Source organism: Lathyrus oleraceus, chromosome 3, assembly GCF_024323335.1.
Source record: "Lathyrus oleraceus cultivar Zhongwan6 chromosome 3, CAAS_Psat_ZW6_1.0, whole genome shotgun sequence".
NCBI lineage: Eukaryota > Viridiplantae > Streptophyta > Magnoliopsida > Fabales > Fabaceae > Lathyrus > Lathyrus oleraceus.
Window position 1 is genome coordinate 227,466,719 of NC_066581.1, and position 2,184 is coordinate 227,468,902.

Sequence of the window (2,184 nt, forward strand, 5' to 3'; positions counted from 1 at the left end):
TCGTTTTCAACTGATTTTCCAACTTTATCGGGTTTTGATGATATTTACTCATGTGATAATTGTACTAACACTAACCTTTGTGCTGTTTGTGCTGAGATTGATGCTGCCTTGCAGGGTGACATTGTAAATGAAGTTGTTTATGTAGCTGAAGCTCTTGACATTCCGGCTACCCCAAACATACCATTCATTGAGCAACCATATTCTTTAGAGCCTAAACCACTTACTGAGGATTCATATTATTCATCAAAGCTTCAACTTAAGCAAAAATGTAAGAAGGGAATTGGATGGACCTGGGCTGACACTCGTGATCTTAGCCCATCCATATGTATGCATAGAACCTCACTTAAAGATGAAATAAAAGTAGTGAGGAAGCTCCGTAATCCTTTGATTCTTGATATTGTAAAAAAGGAGATCACTTTCACGCGCCCATTCAACACTTTTACTTATAAAAGATTCTTCTTTGATCCTGGAATACAAGGAGAATGCACTAATCAAAATTTCAAGGTCAATAGATACTACCCAAAGCTACTACATGAGAACCCGACTTTGGAAGAAGAGACTGTAGAAGAACTCTCTTTGGGAAAGGCTGCTTATGCGATCACTTATCCGCCTTGACTCCTCGGGTGTGTTCTTTCCTTTCTCTCACTCTTATTTTATATTTATGCTCTTTCATTGAGGACAATGTATGTTTTAAGTGTGGGGGAGAGAACCATTTATTTGTTTTGTTTTCTTTGTTTTGTTTTCAGTTTTTCTCTATTTTGGTTTTGGTTTTCTTTCTTAAAAAAAAATAAAAAGATGCATCTTCTTGAAAGTTTTAGGTTATAGACTGACTAATTTGAGATTAGTTTGCAGAGACTTGGGAAAAATTCACAAGATCGGTATTGTTTTAACACCGTAAGTCTCCTGCATATGGAAATTGAGTTGAATTTTTATTATGTTTTAGCCTTACATTCTCATCCTCTGACAGCTCTTGAGTAGTTTATTTCAGCAGTCAGCACCATCTCACACACACTCTACGCAGGGAAGCCGATGAATATAAGTGAGTGTTCCGAAAAAGAAAAAAAAGAGAAAGAAAAGGGAATGCACCTTCTAAGTTTGGTGACCCTCACACAGTCACTTAACCCAACGGATGTAGAACCTTCAAAAAAAATTGAAAATAAGACTCGTTGTCAGTTGGTTCAGCGGTTTCTGGTGCTGAACTTGGTAGGGCGGATTACGATCCGATCCCCCGCAACTACAACTGAGTAAGCAAAGGGTTATGCCATGTAAGTACTAGAATCCCGTGCAAAAAGGATCAGAGTCACTAACCGGTCACCTTGCTATGAGTGTGCGGAGATAATGGGCTTAATGTGATTGCGCCTGAATGAAAAAGAGTAAAAAGAAGGATGAGTAAGTTAGGCTTTGACATAATAACATGATTGAAGTTGATTTGTGTATTCAGGAGGTTTATGACTGCACAATTGTGGATTAGTGTTCCTACGGTATTCTTAGTGTGCAAGATTAGTACCTATCGATGCAAACTTAGCCGAAGAAGACTTGTAGCCTAGGATGAGTAACTAATGATGTGTTTGTGTTTTCTTTGTTTTATTTTAAATTTTGCTCGGAGTGCAAAAGTTCAAGTGTGGGGGATCAGTGCATTTTGATGCACATTCTTCTATATTTATACTTATGCATTTCCATGTTTTAGTTTGGTTATTTTTCCCTGTTAATGTGTTTTTATAATTTATCTTATTTTTACACTTATTTATTTTTCGCAGTTTATTTTCAACATTAGCAGTCTGCACGAATAAATTCATAACTTGAGCTAGGAGTATCAGATCGAGGCGTGCTACCAGTCGTTGGAAAGCTAAGAGAAAGAGATACAACTTTTATGTTGAAGACAAAAGATGATTCGGAGTGAAGACGTCTCAAATAATTCGTTGAAGTTTCGTACTTTAGGAAATATTTTCTTTTGGGCCATTTGTTGGGCCGAATTTAGGTTTTCCGGCCCAGTTTGAATTATTAGTGAAACCCTTATTCAGTTTAAAAGGGCAGACGCGGTACTGTAGCAAACACACATTATTGACGATAACTTTTTGCTTTTGTAAGATCATGAAGAGGAACTAATCTCCTAGAGTCAATCTGCTGTAGCCGAATTTCCAAGGCTTTGAGGTTTTTATTCTATCAATTTAATTTCGTTCTCTT